The following is a 24,252-nucleotide window of genomic DNA, read 5'->3' as shown; positions in this document are numbered from 1 at the left end:
ATAGCTCTGCCTCACTTAAATCCAATTCACTTGCAAGTCAAGACATCACCCTGCTGATATAATTGGTCCTCTTAGAGAACAAGGACAAACAACAACAACAAGTATCCTCCACAGAAGAGTGGGTAATAACTCATATTTAACTGTCAGATAAAAGGAGGACCAGGGAGAAATAACAGAATTTTTCTGTTCTCAGTCATATCCATCTTTCATGAGTAAAATATGACCAATAGGATAAAAAGTCTTAATTTATTTGAAGGAAATTCCAACTAAAGAGGATGGTTTATGTTTGGAAGCAATAGAAGGTTGGCATAAGAATGTGAATGCCTCTGGATACCATGCAAAGCATTGTGCAGGCAGAAGCAAGTTACCTGGGACAAGTAAATCCATGTGCTCAAAAAAGCCAAATGCTCTCCTTTTTTTTTCAATCAAGATAAATGCACAGTCTAACCATATGGATGTAGGGAGTAACTGAGAGTTTTTTATTTTGTTTTGGTTTTTTTTGTTTATTTTTTGCAGGGCAATGAGGGTTAAGTGACTTGCCCAAGGTCACACAGCTAGTGTCAAGTGTCTGAGGTCAAATTTGAACTCAGGTCCTCCTGAATCCAGGGCAGGTGCTTTATCCATTGTGCCACCTAGCTGCCCCAACTGAGGGGTTTTGAGAAGGAAGGAGGCGGTCTTCTTAGCCTTCAGATTAACAGTTTAGCTTTAAGGAATTCCAGGCTTCTCTGGAAGAAGACTTAAGATTCAATGTGAGTATAATTAGTAGTAGGAGATTTTTTTTTTCAAGGATTAACTGAATAACTCAAGGATTCAGCAGCTATCTTAGCATAGTCACTAAGATCCTACTTCCTGCCCTCAGGTATGCCACACCTCAGAAACCTTGCTGAATTGGAGACACCTTCTTCTTTAATTCTGAAGAATTTTCCATCCTAAATTCTTCTTTGAGCTGCAAGATGAAGAATCCAAAAGTGGCTATGCGCCAAGGACTCAGAGTAGAAATGACCACAAGAAAAAAAGAGAACTAAGATCAGGACAATTATGGGAACTATTCTTATGAGGAGGAACCTTGGATTGATTCCTAAGAACCAAATTTTCTAACAGAAAAATAAAATTTAAGAAATTACTAATTTTGCATCCTGGGAGTGATAGACATCTGCCATGCTGATGTTTAAGCAATTAATACTAACTGCTGTCCTCCATGGTTATGCCACACCCATAATGTTGTTTTGGGAATAGGCATAAGGGTATAAATGCCCATATGACATGTTATCAAATTTACAGGTGGGGATAGGAATTCAGTATTTGACAAAAACTGCTGGGAAAACTGGAAGATAGTATGTCAGAAATTAGGCATAGACCAACATCTTACACCTTATACTAAAATAAGGTCAAAATGGGTACATGATTTAGACATAAAAGTTGATACCATAGGTAAATTAGGAGAGGAAGGAATAGTCTACCTCTCAAATCTTTGGAAGGGAGAATATTTTATGACCAAACAAGAGATAGAGAATATTATGAAATGCAAAATGGATGATTTTGATTACATTAAATAAAAAAGTTTTTGTACAAACAGAAGCAATGCATCCAAAATTAGAAGGGAAGCAGAAATCTGGGAAACAATTTTTATGGCCAGTACTTCTAATAAAGGCCTCATTTCTAAACTATATCGGGAACTAAATCAAATTTATAGGAATCGAAGTCATTCCCCAATTGAGAAATGGTCAAAGGATATAAACAGGCAGTTTTCTGATGAAGAAATCAAAGCTATCTATTGCCATATGAAAAAATGCTCTAAATCACTATTGATTAGAGAGATGCAAATTAAAACAACTCTAAGGTACCACCTGCCACCTATCAGATTGGCTAATATGACAAAGAAGGAAAATAATCAGTGTTGGAGAAGCTATGGAAAAATTGGAACACTAATGCATTGTTGGTGGAGCTGTGAACTGATCCAACCATTCTGGAGAGCAATTTGGAATTATGCCCAAAGGGCTATAAAGCTGTGCATACCCTTTGACCCAGCAATACCACTTTTGGGTCTTTTTCCCAAAGAGATCATAAAAAAGAGAAAAGGACCCACATGTACAAAAATATTTATAGCTGCTCTTTTTGTGGTGGCAAGGAATTGGAAACTGAGGGGCTTCCCATCAACTGGAGAATGGCTGAACAAGCTGTGGTATATCAGTATAATGGAATTCTATTGTGCTGTAAGAAATGACGAGCAGGAGGAGTTCAGAGAAACCTGGAAGGACTTGCATGAACTGATGAGTGAGATGAGCAGAACCAGAAGAACATTGTACACAGTATCATCAACATTACGTGTTGATCAACAGTGATAGACTAGATTCTTCTCACCAATACAATGGTACAAGAAAGTTCCAAAGGACTCATGATGGAAAATGCTCTCCAAATCCAAAAAAAAAAAGAAATGTGGAATATGGATGAAGACAGAACCATACTATTTCTTTTGTTTTGGGTGCTGTTGCTTTTCTTTTTTGAGGTTTTTCCTTTTTGCTCTGATTCTTCTCTTATAACATGACTAATTCAGAAATATGTTTAATGTTGTTATGTATATATATAACCTATATCAGATTACCTGCTGTCTAGGGGAGGGGGGAGAGAGAAAAATTTTAAATTGGAAATCTTATGAAAACAAATGTTGAAAGCTATCTCTACATGTAACTGGAAAATAATAAAAGACATATTTTTTAAAAATTTACAGGTGACAGAAAGCAGGAAGAAATAACTAAAATGAAAACTGAGAATGTCATGATCCAAAAAGATCAACAGGTTAAATAACTGGACTAAGTCTAATAAGATAAAATGCAATTGGGATAAATTTAAAGATGTTGATTTCAAAATATCAGACTCACAAATACAAGATGACAGAACATGGTTTGATAGCAATTGGTTAGAAACAGAACTGAGGTTTTTAGAGGAATGCCAGCTCAATATGGGTGGCAAATGGGATGTGGCAGCCAAAAAGAGTTAATGTTATCTTGGGCTCCATTAAGCAAGGCATAGCTTTCTGGATTAGGAAGGTCACAGTCCCTCTGTGTTACAACCTGGCCATATCACCTCTGGAGTATTGTGTTCAGTTCTGGGCACAACACTAATAAACTGGAGAACATCCAGATGAGGGCAATCACAATAGTGATACATCTTGAGTTCATGCCACATGAGGGTTGGTTGAAGAAAATGAGGATGTTTAGCCTAAAGAACACCCAGGGAGACACAATAGCCATCTTCAAGTGTCTGAAGGTTTATCATGTTAAAAAAGAGATGAGACTTGTTCTTTCAACCCAAGAGTATAGAACCAAGAGTTATGGGTAGAGATTGCAAAGAGGCAAAAACAATTACAGCTGTCTGAAAGTGTAAAAGATTGTCTCAGGATATAGTAGGTTCCCCCTCCTTCAAAGTGTTCAATCAAAAGTTAAATGGCTATTAGTTGAGTGTGTAGGCCTCCATCAGTTGCGGGAGACCATGGATCAGCGCCTTGAAGAGCCACAGGCCACAGTGTGGTTGTGCGGTCTGATATGGGAGCCGCAGCTCCTGAGTGACTTATAACCGGTAACTGCTGCATCCCGTGTTGTATCTACCCCATGAGGAGTAGCTGGAGTGTCCTCTCCAGGGTGCTGGCCTGGGATGATCAATATGGAAAACAAGCTGTTGCCCATGCAGCAGGTTTTCCCTCTCTGCGACATTGGTGGATCCAAAGGAGAGAAAGAGCCAATACAGTTTGGCACCAGTGCCGCCACAGGAGTTGCCAGAGGGAGGTGATGTCCAACATCCAACTGCCTAAGGGACTCCGACTCCTGATTTTTCCTCAGGGTTAACTCCCGAAGCCTTTCCCATATATGGGTATAGCCGCAAGGCAGCGAAGGTTCAAAATCAGGGTTTCCTTCCCCTGGGCGGCTTGCCTGCCAAGGCTAATGAGCCCCACCTGCCCGAAGTATTATTGGCTATTAGTTGAGTATATTATAATATACTGCTTTTAGCTATAGATTGAAATAGATAGCCACAAGGGGTGGCTAGGTGGTGCAGTGGATAAAGCACTGGCCCTGGATTCAGGAGGACCTGAGTCCAAATCCAGCCTCAGACATGACACTTACTAGCTGTGTGACCCTGGGCAAGTCACTTAACCCTCACTGCCCTGAAAAAAAAAAGACAGCCATAGAGTTCCCTTCCAGCTCTAGAACTCTGCATTTCTATGAATATTAATCTGTATACAGGGTACTGAATGGATAGCAGTGGGGAGAAAATGAAGGTAGAAAAACCAATTGGAAATGACTATATTCTTTTAAGCAAGTCAGAAGAAAAATTGACCAAAACTACTGTGATTTTTCTGTAGCATCATAAGGGCTGTTGGTTTTCTTTGCCTTTGGTAAAGCTTCATTGGCACACACTTGCATAATAGGGAGATGACCTTATTGACCGACCATACCATATGTCCAGTGCAGAGATTGTCCCAGATGTCTGAGTGAGGGGAGCCAATGATACTGCTGTCAGAAAAGGTGAGATAACCTGGGCCCTCCATGGGAAAGGTATCTGACACACAGGTTACATTTTCCCCCCAAAGCTTTGTCCACCACACTAGTCTGATAGAGCTGACAAGGCCTGGAGTTTAAATCGATCTAATCCCCAAAGCTGTGTAAGTCAGACAAAGAGGATTACCCCTCAAAAGGGAATCATTGACTAAATATAGAACCCATTCTTCCTTTAAAGTCATCTCATCTACTCTGACTCCATCAAGCACTTTATTTGGTTTTCAAATTCTAAGCATGGACATTTGAATATAGGAAATCCCCTACACTCTCTTTGGTAAATACTCCCCATGTTTACCCTTCTCTGCCCCCTTCCCTCCCCCACTTCAATGGTGAAAAGTGTGACTAACTTTTCCAAGACAATCTGCTATTTCCCCCCAATATCTAAGAAGGGCCCTACCTTCTCATTGTACACATGAGCAAACTGGAACCTAGAGATGTGTAGTGACTTGCCCAAGGTCACCATGGTAAGTAGTAAAAGAGCCAGAATTCAAACCCAGGTCCTCTGATTACAAATCCAATATTCTTGACACTAAACCACACTGCCTTCCTTGGTTCCCCAACCCATGAGCACTAAATCTCCTTTGAGGGCTCTGGAAACTAAAGAATTCTACATTGTCTCTGAGCCACAAATTCTCCTGCTTCACAACTCCCTTTCCCCAACTCGTTTATTTTACTCTCAGAACATAGAAATGTCTGTTCCACTCATTCTTTACACTGATGTTATGAGTTTGTTTTATTTCTATAGTGTTTTAATTAGTCTCTTAAGGGTTTTTACACGCACATATGTTTCAAAGCATTTCCAGACCCCCAATTCTAATTTGTAGGGCTATTTTGTCTGAGTCTCTGACTCAGAACATTACCAAAATTAAGTTGGCTTTCTATTTTTTCAGATTCACATACAGTCATGCCATTTGATGGAACTACATGACAATGTCAATCCCACTACCACTCATAGAGCCATTTTAAGGAACCATGGTGAATCAGATAAACTGACTTTTTAGACTCATATATTTCAAGCCTGAGCATAGAAATTCAGACTAAGTCACTGCTTAGTTCCATAGCACACAATCAGTAGAGCTAAAGAAGTTCTTAGAGGTCAACAATCAACCCCCTTCATATATAGCAGATAAAGAAACTAAAGCCTAGAGAAATTAATGACTAGCTCAAGGTAAAGTGGTTGGTAGAGCTAGGAATAGAACTCAGGTCTCCAAACTCCTCTTCAAGGGTTTTTCTCACTAAGCCACAGTGTCATTCCCATGCCAGATAGGATCATATGCTACAATGAAAAGAGCGTTGAATTTAGGGTCAGAGAACCTGGCTTCTGAACAGGTCTGCCATTTGTGAGACCTTGGCCAAGTCACTTCTCTGAACCTTAGTTTCCTCATTTATAAAATGAAGTGGTAGAACTAGATGGTATTTATAGTCCCTTCTAGCTTTAAATCTATGGTCTATGGTATTTATTATGTTATATGATACATATGGTATTTATTTATGGTATAAATCTATTTTATTATGATGCCATAATAAAATTTCATCAGGGTTACTACATATTCAGCTCTCACGATATAGAGTAAGTACCTTTTTAAGAAAGAAAAGTAAATTTATCACAGCAAGTTTATAATACAGAATGTGTCAGAATTTCTGACAGAGACTGGCATAAAGTTAAAAGATCTGTAGCAACTATAAAGCAGTCTCTCAGGCTTGAAATCTGTCATCTCTGACTCCTCCCTCTCCTTGCATTCTCACTTCTGGTTAATCAACAGTTCTGCTAATTCTTCCTTCACAAAGGCTTTCATAAAATGCCCTTGCTTTTTACTCCCACTGCTACTACTCTTTATCACCTCATGCCAAAAGTGGTCTCCTAACCAGGGTCTCTGCCATTAGGCTTCCCCACTGCTCCCCAACCAATCACCTTGCACATAGCTCTATCCATATCATAGGATTGATGAAAAGAGAAAATGAGATAACATATGGGAATTCATTTCACATGCAATTTGTTCAAGGATCCTCTAATTATCAGTCTCAAGTATAGCACCACCACCCCCACACACAAAAAAAGGAAAAAGGATGCTTATTAAAGTTGTTTGCTATGATCAAGGACAATGGCCAGCTCCGTATCTAAATGGAAAGGCTTATCGCTAAAATTCTTTATAATCATGTCACTTGCTTGAAATTGTCAATGGTTCATTCTGACTTACAGGATAACATTCACATGCTGACATTGAAGAGTCTGCACAATCTAAGATTACTCTACCTTTCCAATCCCTCATTACTCTCTAACACAAATCCTCCTGTTTGGCTAAAGTGGTCTTCTCAAAGTCCACAAACCAAGGTTTTATGTCTTTCTGCTTTTATACATGTGCCTGTTCCTGTCTTTCTGTATGGAATGTCATCTTCTCTTCTCTCTGCCTAACCGCCAAATAGTTATCCATCTTCTCATGCCCTACCTCCATGAAGTTTTCCTGATCTTTCCTCTAAAAAACTAAGGTACCTGTCAGTCCACAATAAATGGTGGAGGACTAGATTATAGGCTCCCAAAACAAAATATATTTAGATGGCATGAATCATTTTTCATCTCTATTGGCTGCAAGTTGTTCACTGTCACTTTTTTCCCCACTACTTTTTCATGCCCTTTTGCTGGGATATCTCACCTGTCCAATTTGTTAAATAGAAGCCCTTTAGACACACTGCAAAACTTTTTTTAAAATGACCCCTTTTTCTCCCTTTGTCAAATACCAAAGAAAGAAGTTTCCTACAAAGGACTATGTTCATTGCTATTTCCAGAGTGTTGGGACACAGTATGATAATGAACTCACGAACAGTCTCAGTCTATATTCTGAAGAAACAAAAATAGAAAGCTGCCTGTTTGAGGTTTCAAAAGAATTCCCCTACAAATTGGGACTTCAACTTCATCCCATGGGCATCAATAGTGTCATTTTCTTTCTTTAACCCAGCAGAGGAACACAGGAAGCAAAGAAGTGGGAGACGGTTGTGACAGTCTCATAGTCAGTTATGGTTCAGAAATGACTACAGAGAACAAGAAAAAGAAAACAGATCTGTAAGCTATAGAGCTGGAAGGGGCTTTGGAGAACATTCAGCCCAAACTCCTCATTTTATGTACAAGGAGACTGCAACTCAGAGAAGTCAAAGGATCATAGATTTAGAGTTTGGAAGGCAGATCTCAAGGGTTCATTTAGTCTGACTCTTGAATTCTACTGAGAGGGAAACTGAGGACCAGAGAGGTAAGGTAAAATGCCCTAGCTCACACAGCAAGTATTAATATGGCCAGGATTGTAACAAGGTTCTCCCACACCAATACTAAAGTTCTTTCCTCTGCACCACATTGCACCTTTGTCATCTCTAGTTTGAATGCTTCAAAAGTCTACGACTTGGAGTTATCACTAATGAACCCCTAGGAGTGATAGCCAGTGTGGCACGGAGCCAATAGATTGTGGAATGGTGTGATCTTTAAGGAGCATGCTATACAGGCGAGTAGCATTGGCTGCATTTTTGCTGCCAAAAGCAGTCTGAAAAGTGGAATATGTTCCCTAAAACCCTAAATGGTTTGAACTGCAGCCACATTAGCAATCTTCTCTCTCCTCTTGCTCCATCATGGCAAGTCATATGAGTCAGATGCTCTACCTAATGGTTCTCAAATTCCAGCTATGGGAAACTGGAGACAGGCTGTTGTTTTCTGAACACCACCACCATTACCACCATTCCACTCCACCACCACTGGCTCATTTGTGAAATGTCTTACCTACCCCATTAAAGCCCTTTCCTTCAGGCTGTTGTTTTGTTTTATTTTGTTTTAATAAATCTTTTAATGGGGGGAAGCTAGGTGGTGCAGTGGATAAAGCACCAGCCCTGGATTCAGGAGGACCTGAGTTCAAATCTGACCTCAGAAACTTGACACTTATCTATGTGAACCTGGGCAAGTCACTTAACCATCATTGCCCCGCTCCCCCCCCCAAAATTTTTTTAAATAAATATTGTAATGGGTGGAGGCAAGGTCCCTGGTAATATAGGTATAATTCTAAAATTAAATGAGATACTCATAGGCCATTCAACATAGAATAGAAGAGATATTCAAAAAGAATACTGTAGCACTGAGCTTGGGTTAACAAGGTTTCCCAGGCCTCCATACAGAAAGACATCTTTTTAGCAGAGCAGTGTTCAACCAAGGTTGAAGAGTCTCAACTGCCCATGGGTGGGTCTTTTTTAACTTGCAAGCCACTTCAATACATCCCTAGGCCACCAGGAAGAGGTATCAAAGAAGATGTGGTTTAGTTCTTAACTCCCTGAACCAATCAAGTCTTGGGGACAGATTTTACCTTTGGGGAAAAAGAATTTGCCTCACCTACATGGCAGGTAGAGTGGTGATAGTGATCTGATCACAGGTGCTTTATTATTTTGACTTTAATATATGCTACCATTCTGATTAGTATGGTCTTCTTCCTGCAACTGTGGCACTAATATGATTTAGTCACAAAAAAAGACAATTTAACAATAAAATAATTTAACAAATCAAACAATTTAAAAATCAAATGAAGTGGGCGGCTAGGTGGCATAGTGGATAAAGCACCAGCCCTGGATTCAGGAGTACCTGAGTTCAAATTCGGCTTTAGACACTTGACACTTACTAGCTGCGTGACCCTGGGCAAGTCACTTAACTCCCATTGCCCTGCAAAAAAAAATTAAATGAATGCCTTCAAATTGCAACTAGGTGGTATAGTGTATATAGAGCATCTATTCTGAAGTGAGGAAGACTCATCTTTCTGAGTTCAAATCTGGCCTCAGATACTTCCTAGCTGTGTGACCTGGACAAGTCCCTTAACCCTGTTTGCCTCAGTTTCCTCATCTGTAAAATGAAAAGGAAATAGCAAACCCTAAATGGGGGCACAAAGACTCAGACATGAATGAAAGGACTAAACAAAGAGTATCTAACAAGATTTAGTAGAAAGATGAACCTAAAAGATCTGAAATCCAGTCTTAGCTCTTTCACTAACTACCTAATCCAATTCACTTGCAAATCATAAATTCTCCTTTCTGATGTCATGGTCATCTTAGAAAACAAGGACTCAACAACAACAAATTACATTGGATTAGATAATCTTGAAGGTCCTATCCAGCTCTAAAATTCCATGATCTAAAACCTCTTAGTAAACTGATTTATTTACTTCTAGGCAACAAAATTTTTATAAAGATCCTTCAACAGAAGTAACAACTCTCTAGTCCAGTCCTAGAAATAACAAAAAGAAGACTTAGCCCTACCACAAATTTCCATTCTTTTAGTGTCCACTAACGTATTAATTTCTAAGCCCCAATTAGAATTCCAATCCACATTAATTCACTCTAAAGTCCAAAATCCACCTGCTTCAGGAAGCTCTCTCTCATTAAGTGCACATAACTTTGATTCTCAATAAATATATACTTTACAACTTTACATGGAAAACAGAAAATATACATGCAAACAATATTCAAATAATTGCCCAGTCAGACAACAAGAAGCACAAAGTAATATATGACAGTGTCCTCAATTCTAGCTTTCTTTCTGACTCTCTCAGTCCCACAGCACACCATCTCCTATCTTTATTTCCTCTGTACCTCTACTTCATAGCACTTCTTTCTTCCTTTAAGAATCAGGTGAGCAGCTATGTGGCACAATGGAGAGAGTGCTGAGCCTAGAGTCAGGAAGATTCATCTTCAAATCTGACCTTAAACACTTACTAACTGTGTGACTATAGGCAAGTCACTTAACCCTGTTTGCCTCAGTTTCCTCATCTGTAAAATAAGCTGGAGAAGAAAATGGAAAACTTGCCAAGAAAACCCCAAATGGGGTCACAAAGAGTAAGACACAACTGAACAACAGCATTAAGCACTATCTTCTACAGGAAACCTTACCTGATCTCCCAGATGCGGAAGTTGTACCTCCCCAGCTTCTTTGTATTTAAGTACTTTTTTATTTACTCATTTTATATTTAAGGTGCACATATTTAGATATATACTAGTCTTTCCCCCATTAGAATGGAAGCTCCTTGCAGATAAAGGTGATTCATTCTTTGTGCTTATATCCCTACTATCAAGCACAGAGCCTGGCATATCTCAGTTTTTAATAAATGCTCATTAATTGATTAATCTCAATAAATGAATGATTTCTTAGTTGAAATTTTTCATAGCTGAATGCATAGTAATTACAGTATCTGGTGGGACTCAAGAAAACTTTCCTCTTGTGTATGGTAGTGCTACCTGCCATCGCACTCAACCAGACTGCTCCACATACATCTGTCCACAATATTTTTAGATGTAAGCAGTAGAAGGGCTTTAAATATCTCTCTCCTTCTCTCTCTCCTTCTCTCTCTCTCTCTCTCTCTCTCTCTCTCTCTCTCTCTCTCTCCACTTCCCCCTTCCTCTCCCTTTCTCCCCTTAGACAACAAGGGTTACATAAAATTTGAGTAAAATTTAGTGCTTACCATTGTGGAACTTACAATTTAATAGACTGGGAAGACAAGAAACACAGTAACCATACTTGATAGATTATGTCTGATTTCATCAGTGTGGAGATTGTCTCCTCTAATACAGATAGTGACTCTTCTGTGACTTAGTAGAAGGTATACTAAAGGGACTGTGATTTAAAAATTCATCACTTTACAACCACTCTCATGATGAGCTTCTACAGCCTGAATTAAGTTAGTTCACTGATGGAAGACATGGAACCCATCAGCAGGCCCAAGAAATCCTACAGAACATGATATTTATAGATATCTGTGATTCAAGATGCTCTAAGTCTGTGATATGGGAGGTCTATTAACTGTTCCTTATACATGACATACCATCTCCTATCTCCATCCCTTTGCACAAACATCCCTCAAGTCTGAATTTCACTCCCTAATCTAAATCTCTATATCTTTTAAAATCTTTTTTTTCTTCAAAGTACACTTCAAGTTCTATCTCTTACAGGAAGCCTTTCCTCATCCCTCTGCCCCTGTAATTTTTTTTTTAATTTGTTATTTCCAGGGCAGCTAGTTGGCGCTGGGACAGCTAGGTGGCATAGTGGATAAAGCACCAGCTCTGGATTCAGGAGGACCTGAGTTCAAATCTGGTCTCAGACACTTGACACTTACTAGCTGTGTGACCCTGGGCAAGTCACTTAACCCCAACTGCCTCACCAAAAAACAAACAAAAAAAAATTTGTATTTCCACTGATATATATGTGTGTATGTATATATGTATATATATATATATATGTGTGTGTGTGTGTGTGTGTATTTACATATATAGTATTTAATTAGCTACATATATGTTGCCATCCCCCCCCCTCCAGGAAAATATAAGCTCCTTGAAGGCAGGGACTGTTTTGTTTTTCTCTTTGTATTCTTTTGTCTTGCACCAAGTAGGCACTTAATAAATATTTATTGAGTTGAGATCACACAAAGATTATTGAGAAGGAAATGATAATGTGAGAAGCAAGAAATTAGAAGCCTTGGAGGCAGCTAGGTGGCACAGTGGATAAAGCACCGGCCTTGGGAGAACCTGAGTTCAAATCCGGCCTCAGACATTTCACACTTACTAGCTGTGTGACCCTGGGCAAGTCACTTAACCCTCATTGACCCACCAAAAAAAAAAAGAAAGAAAGAAAAGAAAAGAAATTAGAAGTCTCAAAAGAACAAAGTACATTTTATTTTTTTTTCCAATCCCTGGAAACAACAACAAAACATTTAATAAGTACCTAATGAGTACCTATAACTCTAATAGATATAAAGTTTAGTTGGCATGGTCTCTGTCCTCAAAGATACCAACACAAACAGGTGTAGGACATAACATATCATACTAAATAAATTAAAGAGCTGCAAAACAAATTGTTACGTGAGGTCTAATGGACAAGGTTGTCATCAATTGGTTAGGATCAATGAAAATTTCCAGATGATGGTAGTGTTGAATTAGACTTTAAAGCATATGCAGGAATTCAACAAGTGAAGAGATGAAGGGAAAAGATTGTAAGAATAGGGAAAGTCCCTTATTCCCTCCAATTGGTAACAACCCACTTCTTCAGTCTTTATATAACTCATTTGTAACTATCTAATGTACTTTGATAATTCAGTAGATTGATGATTTCGTGTATGTGGGGAATTCCTTTTGATGGTACAGATAACAAACTTCCATGTCTTCTTATTCCAGGCAGTTCTATTCCTTATGCATGTTTGGTGGCTGCCAGGTGGAGGCAGATTCCTGTATAGAACTTTAGGTCCCAGTAGGTGAGAGAAGCCACAGGGTAATACCTTACATGATCCTTATACACTCTTCAGGTGGACCCGCCCTATTGGAAAATTTTGCTCACCTGGAAGTCTACACCTGCTGCCTGGCCATCCATCTTGGGGGAATTCCTCATTAACTGAAGCATGTACTGTGACCATACCATAGCTTAACCCAGTTCTTACCGTACCATGCTCCCATGGTCAATTACTTTTCAGCTTTGCGCGGAAATAAAAAGCTTTTCATCTTCCACAGTCTGCCAACATATTTTGCAAATGAACTGGAGCACTAAATAGGCTTTGCCTTTTGTTGACATATACTTCCACTTGGAAAGAAGATCAAGGTTTTTCAAGCCAAAATGATTTCTTGATTCTTTTGGCCTCCTCATTGCAATGACTATTTAAAATCATTTAAGTTTCTCTAAGAAATGTTAATAACAAAAATAATGTCTTTGTTTCTATCAGTTTCTACCCTCCCCTTTCAGAGTCAACAGTTTATTTAAATAGGTCAGTGGAACTACACTTGGTGTCTTCTCATCTTCATGCTTTCTGCTTTTTTTTTTTTTTTTTTTTTGCGGGGCAATGGGGGTTAAGTGACTTGCCCAGGGTCACACAGCTAGCAAGTGTCAAGTGTCTGAGGCTGGATTTGAACTTAGGTCCTCCTGAATCCAGGGCCAGTGCTTTATCCACTGCGCCACCTAGCTGCCCCCTTCATGCTTTCTTCTTTCTGTGTTTTAACCTTTGCTCTAACTAGATGGTGGCATAACTACACACAAACAGTTGATTTAGATATGCCTTTCACCTCATTAATTATTATTGTGTCTCTTAAGATATAGGTAATATTATATTTGTGGTGTTTGGTTATTTTCACAACCAATACATTCCATTTCTCTTCCTGAAAATATTAATGATATTCAGATAGGAGACTTCCAATTACTTTCTAAATTTTTGGCTTCTTTCATTTCTTAATCTTGAACACATCCCACACATAGATATTTTACACCATCTGCCCTCAATGTACCTCTGTGCTGTACCTTTGTGCAACATCTTTATATTGTAGTCACTGAGTATTAAGGTATATGTTGATTTGGTTTGGAGGTTTTTCTCAAATTCTTCATGGGAATTTTCTACTTCATGTTCTGTAATAAATATTAGTACTTATGCTACAATTATATTCATGGCTATCTTTCTGTTCATATTCATCATAACTGCAAAGCAAGATGATTTGTGGGACAGTGTGCTTCAGTATATGTGAGAAATGTCTTGAAGCTACCATTTTATTATACCAACTTAGTAAAAGTCATTAAGAATTAATTATATCTATTGGCTGATTGTTAATAAGATGAGCACCAGTGGGGGCTTTCATGCTATAGTTTTAGAAGGTTGGCATCAAAAGGCACAACCTAGAACCCTGAGAGTAGCAGCCACCCTCTAGAATCAAAACTCATGAATACAAATATAAATCTGAAGAGCAGCCCACAAGATATACTACATAAAGATAAAATGAAAGTCTCATTGCTGTGATAAAATATAGGTATATTATGCCTATGGAACTTCCCTGATACACCAGTTTAATGATTTTATTTTTAAAATATCATCAGCCTGGTATGAAATGTTCTTGAGAATGCCTTTGGGGGTCATTTAGTCATGTCTGACTCTTTGTGACCCCTTTTTGGGTTTTCTTGGTAAAGATACAAGAGCAGCTTGCCATTTCCTTCTCCACCTCATTTTATAGATGAGAAAACTAAAGCAAACAGGGTTGAGTGACTTGCCCAGGATCACACTGTTAGTAAGTATCTGAGGTCACATTTGAACTCGGGTCTTCCTAACTTAGGTCTGGGCACCCTATCCACTGCACCACCTATTCTTATTAGGTTCTTACTGATCACTGATTTGCTTTCTAAATGTTTAGAAACAATTCCTTTAATAATGCTTCACAAAATTTCACCAGGACTGGAACTTCAGCTCAAGGATCTACATCTTGAAATTTCCACCCTATTCCTTTTTTTAAAAAATTGGGACATTTACCCTTCTCCAGTTATGAGGAACTTCTCTGACTCTCCATATTCTTCCACAGATCATTAAAAGTGACTCCATGGGGGAAGCTAGGTGGCATAGTGGATAAAGCACCGGCCCTGGATTCAGGAGGACCTGAGTTCAAATCCAGCCTCCCTGGGCAAGTCACTTAACCCTCATTGCTCTGCCAAACAAAACAAAACAAAACAAAGTGATTACATAATCAAAACTATCTGTACTTTCAGCAGTCTCTGTAATAGTTCCTTGGGATCTAGACCTCATAAAGGATAGCTTCATGTTCTGTTACTCTCTGAAGTTATCTTGGACTTCAACCTCTTGTTTGTATTAAAACTACTTGTTGACTTCTGTTTTCTTTGCAGAGAAAACTGAACTGAAATAAGATCTTAGTTCCATGTTACAAACCATCATCTATTATCATCAACCCATCCACTATAAGCAGTAAACTAGCTATGCTTTGATCCTCCTCTCTTCCGCTACAAAACTGAAAAAGCCCTTTTTTGTTGTTGTCATTAGTATACATTCCTCCACCTCCACTCATTCTGAGCTTGAGGCTTCCAAAACTATTGTTGCAGAAGTGGAATCAACAGATATTAGATGGGAAAAACAAATGAAAGGAAGAGTCCAAGCAGTGTCATGAAGGTAGTAATAAATAACCTTAATAATTGTCTTATCAAATTGAATTGAACTGAATTGCATTAAATGTGGGGTGGGTTGTAAGAGAAAACCTAGGATAATGTATTTGAAGATCAAAAGATTGGAAGTTAATATGTAGAAACAGAGGGAAGCCCAAAGGTGTAGGAGAGAAGCTAATAAAAATTCTTCATCTGGGATCGGGTAGAACAGAACATGGGCTAAAAAAGCAGTTTCAATCTGATCCAAAAATTGAAACAAATACCCTCCAAAAAAGGGTTTTCCTCTGAATTTTATGATTTTGAGTTACAAAGTATAAGTTTATCTAATTTATTACACCTGCCAAAATAAGGCATACCATTTTAGACTCTAATGATGGTGAAAAGCGATATGGATTTGTTTGGGTTTTTTTTAATAGGATCTTAATCTAGGCAAAGAATTTCTCTCTACACAAAAGATCTAAGGATGCATATATAAATTAATCCCTTATTGACTCTCAGATCTAATTTATAGCATTTTTCTTTCTCCTTGGTTTCTTGCCAACAATTCACTGTAACTTCATTTCTGGGTATGCCCAAACTAGCCAAGAAGAGATGATCTCATTGCATCCTATTGTTAGAAATACTTTATTGTATTATATCATATATTTGGGGCAACTAGAAGGTATAGTGAATAGAGTGCTGGGTCTGAAGTCAGGAAGATGAATCTTCCCGAGTTCAAATCTGGCCTCAGTTACCTGTTAACTGTGTGACCCTGGGCAAGTCATTTAATCCTGTTTGTTTCAGTTTCTTCATCTGTAAAATGAGCTGGAGAAAGAAATGACAAACTATTCCAGTATCTTTGCAAAAAAAAACCTCCAAATGGGATCACAAGGAGTTGAACATTACTGAAATGACTAAACAACAATATTATATATTATGTTATGTTGTATTGTGTTATGTTTTATTGTTATGTCCTATTATCAATTTTGGATTATATTATCAATATTATCAAATTACTTGGATTAAAGGCAAGAGATGATTTGGATTTAATACAAGCTTTAGGGAAACATTTATGTTTGTAGGTTATTTTACATTAAAACAGTTGGCCAAAAGTTTGACATTCTGGAACATTCTTTTATGTAAACAGATACAAGGGAGCCCTCCATGGGAAGAGACAGAGATTATTCTTGGACTTCTTCAGCCCTGCCACACTATAGAAATAAAACTAGTGAAATCTTTTCATCTTCTGAGGTTACAAGGTACTATGAGTTTGGAGGGCTATATAACTGTTTATGGAGGGGAAGGAAAGAGCTAATAACTTATCTATGAACTATTTAGAATTTTTTTGTAAATGATAACTCTACACTACTGAGACTCCTCTGTAGATAATTATCATTTTTATGTTATTACAATTATTCCCCCTTGAAGAAGCCATTTGTAGACGACTGCATCAATAGGCTCAAGTATTCAAATCCACTCTGAAAATGGAATGGCAATACACACCCATCCCTGCCCTGCTAAGTTGCCTAGGCAACAAAAATAGTACTACCAACAAATCTGTCAAATAGGCTGAAATTAAGAAGGAATCATCAATCCCAGACAGGAATTCCCCACTTCAAAGACAGGAATTAAATTCAACAAATATTTATTATTCCCCAGACTATAAGTAGAGCACCATGCTATCCATCGTGGGAAGGGAAGAGGGGTGTGGATTCTACAAAGTTAAGTTTAAGATGCAGTCCTTGCCCTCATGCAAGTCACAGTCTAGAAATGGACCAGCGAATTCAAAAGGTAATAATCTAGCAAAAATACCTATGTCTGTATTATTCCAGTAATGGTATAAAAAAAGCACTGAACTAGTCACCAGTAGACCTAGGTTCTGGTCCTGGCTCTGCCACAGATTTGGCAGGCAAGTCATTTAAACTTTTGGGGTTTTCTTTGTTAAAAAAAAAGGGAGGTTAGAGTGGATGATCTCGAAGATACCTGAATTTTCTATGAGCTTTACTTGAAGTATTCATGCTCATTTCTACAGTCTCATTTATCATAATACAGTACCCTAGAAAAAATTAAATACAATTTTTTAATCTCTACCCATGTTAAAAGATTAAAATAATTAGGATAGCTCAATTTATCCCTAAATCAATAGATTTATAATCTAGGGTCTCAGAGATGCGGGTGTATTAATAAACAATTATATATATATATATATATATATATATATATATATATATATATATATATATATATATACCACAAACAACTCCAACAGATACAAATCAAATCAAATCCTCTCTCACCAGACACACACACAAACTTAGGACATTCCCCCTCCTTCCACCACCAACCCAATCATACTTACCTACAGACCCTCTTGTGTAACAGGCAACCAAACCCATGTTTGTAGAGATGTTAATTTCACATCAGTGCTCATTGCTAGGGTCAAGAGAATAGGAAACTTCTTGCCCTTCACACCATAAATACTGCTCCTTTTCCCCCTTTTTATAAACAGTAACAGTTTAGGCAAATTTCTATTTATGTGGTTATTGTCAGAAAAGCTGGTGGCAGTAGTCATTTTCACTCAGCACAGAAAATTTATTTAAATAAATTCCTTCCCATCATGTTTCCTCCTCTTTCCTCTTTCTCAGATCAAGAACCAACACAAATAATCATCCAAAGAACATCACACCCCTGAATTTCAGCCACCTCTTTTCTGAGCATTTGGTGCGTGTGGTGATTTTTTTTAAAGCATAATCTGTTTTTTCTATTTCACATGGTTTAACATGAAATTATTTCTACTTCTTATTCATCAACTACCTATTAAGTTTCTGCCTAACAAATAATTTTAAAGCCTTGAAAAGTAGATTAAGGGGGCAGCTAGGTGGCGCAGTGGATTAAGCACCAGCCCTGGATTCAGGAGTACCTGAGTTCAAATCCGGCCTCAGACACTTGACACTTACTAGCTGTGTGACCCTGGGCAAGTCACTTAACCCCCATTGCCCCGCAAAAAAAAAAAAGTAGAATAAAATAAGGCTTCCATTTGTAACGTTTTTAAGTTTTCAACTCCATTTCAGAAATTTGATCCTGTTACAATAAACTCACTGCACAAAGGGCAGTGTGTATTCTTATACAGTGTTCCAAAAGTCTTAGTAAGGTTTTTTTAAGCTTTGAAAACTTAACATTTCACTAATACTTTTGGGACACCCTATATAGTATATATGTTTTATAGAGACTAGTGTATATATGTTCTTTTATATAAGTAGAAAGAGAGAGAGATATATCTCTACATATCAATATATCTCTCTACCTATATAAAAATATATATACACTTCTCTATGTAAAAAATATAAATATATAGAAAAACACATATGTAGGCAATTTTCTACCTGGCACCAAAAGGAGGTTTGAACCTGCAATTTCATCACTATAAGGAATTCCTGGACAGCTGGATGGCACAGTGGATAGAGTACCAGGCCTAGAGTGAGGAAGCCCTCTCTTCCTGAATTCAAATCTGACCTCAGACACTAGCTTTGTAAACCTGGGCAAGTCACTTAACCCTGTTTGCCTCAGTTTCCCCCTCTGTATAATGAGCTGGGGAAAAAATAGCAAACAACTCCAGTATATTTGCCAAGAAAACCCCAAATGGGATCAGGAAGAGTAGGACATAACTGAAAACAACTATCCTCTATAAAACAAAAATTTCATCATCATTTCCTCTCTAGAAAAATGCATTCTTTTTAATCAGCTACTAGAAAACTAGATTAGTATACCGTGCTGTTTATGCCAAGTCTAAAATATTTGAGCCTCCTTTTTTTCCCCACGAGAAAATATTTGTCAAAGTATACTAGGGAGCACAATGAAAAATACCAAAACCTATTGCATTTCAGAAACATTCCAACTTCTCTGAACCAAATATTAAATTTATTCATGATTTCATATAGATGTTTCACAAGAAAAATCAAGACTCCCAGCAATCATTTATGCTGCAAGTAAATTGTTTACTCTTATTGTATGAGCATTATAATATATGGATGTCATAAAATAGTGGCTCTCCAATTTTTCGTCCTAAGCCCCATCATGATCCATTTCTTCCTTTTTCAGGAACTAAGAAATTGTGTGGCAAGATTTTCATCTTACAGGGTAAAGTGATAAATAGCTAGGCAGGTGATAGATAGATAGATAGATAGATAGATAGATAGATAGATAGATAGATAGATAGATAGATAGATAGATAGATAGATAGATAGATAGATAGATTAGATAGATAGATAGATAGTTTAGATAACCAGACAGATAGATAATATACATGTATTTCAGCCATTTCAGAAATTTTCAGATTTCGTCCCATGTTCTCTCTAAGGTTAGGAGAGGAAAAGTGATAACAGATAGCAGAGAAGGAAGAAGGTAACAATGAAGGATGAATTCAGAAGCTTTTCACATCCCTTAGACCATTCCTAGGACCGCACTTTTGAGATGCTGTCATACTACATAGAAGAATATGAAATTTAGAAAAAATGTCCCATTGACCAAGGATTGGTCTGTTCCCCTGCAAAAGCTAGCCAGAGGAGAGAAAGGGAACCCAGCTACTGTTTACTACATGGCAGTGTAAAATTGGCCTGTCTGCATCAGAGCATCATAAATCTAGGGCTGGAAAGGACATCAGAGATCATCTAATCCAGCCTCTCATTTTTACAGATAAAAGAAACTGAGGCCCAGAGAACTGAAATGAATTGAATTAATTAATACAGGTAGCATTGGCTGAGGTAATATTTAAGCCCCAGTCTTCTGGCTCCAACCCAAGACTCATATGACTGGGTGGACCCATAGTAGCCTATGGTGGTAGAGGAGGAGCAGCTAATTAGCTTAGAAGTCTTGTGAGCAAGGGGTCACAGTCTTTACAGAATCAAGTGTAGGTTGGTTAGTCTTAAAGTGGTATTTCAAGTTAAATGACCACGGTCATCTGCTTTTCTGTCTTCAGGTGCACAATGAACAAATTTTGGACAATTACATCTGCCTTTAGCAAAATGTCTTTCCTGAAAAGGACAGAAGAGAGGAGCCAAGAAAATAATGGTACACAGCAACATTTGAGCCAGCTACAATCCATCTGTGAGGCAGTTCCTACCTTTCATCTCATCGATGACTTGCCCTGGGCAGAGAGCCACTTACAGGGCATAGGCAAGTCAAAAGTCTAGATGAAAACCAACCCTGGAGTCACCCCATCACACAGGATTGATTTTGTTTCAGCCAAGGGCAGAGATGTCAAGTTATCTTTTGACGAATTTAGTCTATGCCTGTGATTTTCAGATAACAGATCATATTACAGTGGCCCTGCTCTACTAAGGGCAGCAGAGATATACAATACCAATCTGCAAAACAGCAGTACAATGCTTACTCCTAGATAAATGTATTCACTCACCCATTCCCACAAGCCAACTTATGTGTGCGTTATCTTCTGCAAAATAATCCATTCACAAACAAATCCGCACATACTACATATATGTTCACCAAGTGATCCACATATATGTACCCCAGTCATGTCCCATTTTACTATAAATCAACCCTCAGAAACATCCCCGATCTGCTGATGGTGCCCTCATACCCACACTGCAAGCACCTTTTAAATCTGCTTTTAATCATAAAAATCTTGCTTTCCATCTAGTTATCAAGATGGGAACTAATAATAAAAAACAAATTTTTAAGGATGCTAGAAAAGAATGGGGAGGGGAGAGAGGGAGAGGGAGAGGGGAGAGAGGGAGAGGGAGAGGGGAAGAGGGAGAGGGAGAGGGGAAGAGGGAGAGGGAGAGGGGAAGAGGGAGAGGGAGAGGGAGAGGGAGAGGGAGAGGGAGAGGGAGATCTACAAAATATCTGTAACCCCCATCACTGTCAGAGAATATATTAAATTACTCTCATACTTCCAAATGAGGTATGAAACCCAGCCCCACCAGCGTGCCTTTTTACCTTCCTGTGACTGTGCTTCCCGGTAGGGCTGAGTAGTCCATGCCCTTCGGTTTTCCCCTTTCCAGCCCTACTTCCTTTTCGTTGTTTCATTTACCAGACATAGAGATCAGTGTAAACAGCATTTATCTACTTAAGCCCCTAAATGAGAGCCGAGGAGCATGGACAAGTAATGGGAACCTAGAAGAACCAGCTGCTTCTCTCATTCCCTCTCGCTCTGTATTTCCCCTCCCCGGCAGCTCAGAAGAAAGGACTTTGCCTTCTTTACCTGTAAAGGGAAGTTATTTGCCACTGAGCCGGCTCACCGCTTCCTTCAAGCCTAACAGCCCAGGAGTCCCAGAGAAGAGGGACGGACGCGCTGCACTGGAATCTCCTTTAACAATGATGCAGCCCCACCAGGCAGCGCATGTTAACGAGACACCAGAGGGGATCCCAGCTGAGGCAAGAGCGGACCATATGTCATACCTGCATCACAGCCCCCGCGGCCAGCAGCACAGACGGGGAGAGCGAGGCAGAGCTTTGCAAGGCGCAGAAGGAGAGGGGGAGGAAAGCAAGACACAGACCCTGCGAATGTTTGGGTAATTGAATCAGGATAATAGAATAACCACCGTTTTGCTTCTGCACGAAAAGCGATCACTGCAGCAAATCTCGTGGTTTGTGAACTGTCTTCTTCTAGGAAGCAGATACCGTTGCTGTTGTTGCTTTGACCACAAACCGAAGTGGAATTGAGCTCTTCCTTCACTGTTATACTTTGCAGAACAATGTATTTTAAACTTCCCCCCTCCCCTTAACTCTGGCCCAGGTGATATGACCTTAACATCACCTGCGTTTCTCTCTTCGAACTCAATAATCGCCAAGGTCCTTTCTGGCTCTGAAATCTATTATCCACAATCTCCTTCTCAAGTCCTAAATCCGTTTTGTTTTATTTTACTTTACTTTGCTTTGTTTTGTTTGGGGGGCGGGGGGAAGAAGAAAGGGAACTGGTTTGCAGTGAGATTTCTACCTCAGCTAAGCCCTGCTCTTGGTAAATGGTCCAGAGTCTCAGGAACTGGAAGAAAGTTCCCAGTGAGAAGCTTATAATACTCTGATTATCCAACCCCAAAGACTCTTGGACCAACATCTGCAACCCAGTTCCCCACTCAACTTTCATCAATGAGTGATAGTTAAGCATCTGTAGAAAGCCAAGGTCTCCCCTAGGCACTTCCACAACCCCTCCATCTTCCTCTTCCTTCCCTGGAATGATCATTGATTCAATACACCAGAACTTTGTGGAAGAGGGGAAGAGACCAAAGTTCCTTCATTTTGACCTATTCTATAAGTAAAACGGACAACATCCTAGGCTCGGTCAGTGATGAAAACAGAAAACTCTCTCCAGGAAGAAAAAGCTACATCCTTTCTGTCTAATCACAGTGAATTTGGAATTTAGCTATTTGGCAAACTTACCTGTCTGAAGCATAGCCAAGAGCCAAGAAAGAAGAAAAAAAAACGAACAATTATATTTCTGAAATTCTGTGCAATAAAGCTCATGTCCTTTATTCATAAGAGTTACACAAACATTTATTCATAGCCTAATTACTCTTATATCAGACATAATTTTAACAAGCTTAGTTATCTGATTTCCAACTTGACAACCAATTAAATACAACAAATTAGAAGGCAGGCACACTGATAGCAAGGAGTGATGGCTCATAGCCAAGGAGACCAAAAAAAAAAAAAAAACACTTTGAAAATCCGACCAAAAGGCATCCTAGTCTGAAGTCAATTAATATAGGAACAATCATCTCAATACAACTCAGAAGGCCCTGAAAGCATCACACCACAGTATATTGCCTGACATTTATAATAATGCTTTTGTCATTAATAAAATATTAAATTGTATTATTTATACTCTAAGAAAGCAGAAGAGTATATGATTCACTTTAAGAAGATTTTTTTAAATGCTCAAAACCAAAAGGGAAGAGAAACCTGGAAAGACATATGAACTGATGCAGAATGAAGTGAACAAAACCAAGAGGACAATTTATACAGCAACAAGAACAATGCAAAGAAAAACAGTTTGGAAAGACAACTTCAATCAGTGCAATAATCAAGTATGACTCCAAGGGACTAACAATAATGTATGCTACCCACCTCCTGACAGAGGAATTATAGAACCAAGATGCAGAATGAGATGTACACTTTTGAACATGGGAAATGTGTGGATTTGTTTTGCTTATTTGCCACAAGAATTGCTTTTTCTTCATTGTGGGGAGAGTTTGAGGTACAGAAAGAGGAAAACTAGTGGTGGTGGTGGTGGTAGTAGTAGATGAAGAAGAAAATCATTGAAGCTTCCTTTTGTTTGTTGTGTTCCTCCATTAGATTGTAAGTTTCTTGAGGGCAGGGACTGCCATTTTTTTTGGTATTTATAACCCCAGTGCTTAGCACAGTGTTTGGCACGGAGTAGGTGCTTAATAAATGTTGATTAAGTCCACCTTAAAAGGTAGCAAAATGAAATGCCATGTATGTAGTAAATCCAAATTATACAGTTACAGAATAGCAACTAGAAGATGGGTACCATGTTTGGTTTTGGTTTTTTATCTTTTGTTCAAAGAATAATAATCAATATTACCACTGCTGTTGTAAAGGGAATGACAGTTTACTCTCCTATGGTTCCACTAATAATCCCTTTGGCTTCATAAAACAAAGTTCACTTCTCTGGCTCCCAATCCCTAATATAAATTGCATCCCCCTAATAAGCTGTATCTTTCTTGAGGGCAGGGATTTTGTCATTTTTATTTATATCCCTACTACTTAGCATGTTATCTGACACATATATGTTCTTAATAATTCCATGTTGATTGAGTGAAG

The 24,252-nt window shown here is 38.5% G+C and overlaps 1 protein-coding gene across 3 annotated transcripts in view; it reads right to left on the bottom strand.

The window, feature by feature from the left end:
- Positions 1 to 21,950, bottom strand: part of SV2B (synaptic vesicle glycoprotein 2B) — a 182,615-nt gene extending 160,665 nt beyond the window's left edge. For 2 of the 3 annotated variants that reach the window (XM_043987392.1, XM_043987390.1), the window contains exon 1: positions 21,674 to 21,950. The gene's annotated coding sequence lies outside the window, so the exon portion shown is untranslated. Of the gene's footprint in view, positions 1 to 21,408; positions 21,641 to 21,673 lie in introns of those variants that run through there. The other variant, XM_043987393.1, reaches the window with a different exon arrangement.
- Between the last annotated feature and the right edge of the window lie 2,302 nt (positions 21,951 to 24,252).

Source organism: Dromiciops gliroides, chromosome 2, assembly GCF_019393635.1.
Source record: "Dromiciops gliroides isolate mDroGli1 chromosome 2, mDroGli1.pri, whole genome shotgun sequence".
Classification (NCBI taxonomy): Eukaryota; Metazoa; Chordata; class Mammalia; order Microbiotheria; family Microbiotheriidae; genus Dromiciops; species Dromiciops gliroides.
The sequence above is the reverse complement of the archived record's forward strand: the minus strand, read 5'-3'. Positions and strand labels throughout refer to the sequence as shown.